Source organism: Nematolebias whitei, chromosome 20, assembly GCF_014905685.2.
Source record: "Nematolebias whitei isolate Nwh7 chromosome 20, NemWhi1, whole genome shotgun sequence".
Classification (NCBI taxonomy): Eukaryota; Metazoa; Chordata; class Actinopteri; order Cyprinodontiformes; family Rivulidae; genus Nematolebias; species Nematolebias whitei.
In genome coordinates, this window is record NC_056517.1 from 40,346,101 (window position 1) to 40,347,059 (window position 959).

The following is a 959-nucleotide window of genomic DNA, read 5'->3' on the forward strand; positions in this document are numbered from 1 at the left end:
GAGACTCCAGGTGTCCTCCAGAGTCCAGACCCCTCTGAACTGTCCAGAGTCAGGACGAGACTCCAGGTGTCCTCCAGAGTCCAGACCCCTCTGAAGTGAAATAGAGGTTGAATGAATGGAGCGTCCTCAGAGACAGACACCAGGTGACAGCGTGTGGTCCAGCAGCACCGGATCAATAAAGTTTATTGTCTCCTGGCAGTGTATTGATGAGCGGCAGCGTCCGATCACACGGAGCTGCTCTGACTGACTCATGACACATTAAACTCCTGAGAGGTGGGGGCTTCGGCCCAACATAGTACTAAGACAGCGTGCTGGTCCAGACTTTCCTTACCGTGCCCCCTGCTGGTCACCAAGATGAACTGCAACCTGATCCGGACCCGTTTGAACCCAGCAGAACCAGAACCAAGAGGTGGGTCTAGAGACAGACTCTGATCCGACTTTCATTGAGATTTATTGAAGAAAAGTGTAAAAGAGCAGAGACCAGTTGTGTAATGTCCCTGCAGAGGTTCTGATCCATTTCAATCAACAGTAAAACCAAAAACCAGATAAAACCAGTGCCACAATCCCAGGTCTGGACCCTCCCAGGTCCTGCAGGGCCCACTTCAGGACCCGGACCAGAACAGTCAAAGCTTCCTGTAGGAGGACAGAGACCAGACAAACCCAAACAACTAAAACCAGTTCCTGATCGTTTTCAGGCCGCACAGACGTCCTGGTCTTTGTCTTCGTCCTAGTCTTCATCCCAGTACTCCTCCTCCTCCTCCTCCTCCTCAGGCATCCAGCTGCCACTGCTGAGCCTGAGACTCATCACATATCACCATGGAGACGTAACCCTTTGGTCCCACAGGCTGGGAGATGGAGAGACACTGTCCCACAGAGACCTGGTAGAGACGGTTGGACTTCTGCAGGGGACAGACAACCATCATCATCACCATCACAATCACTATCTTCATCACAATCAC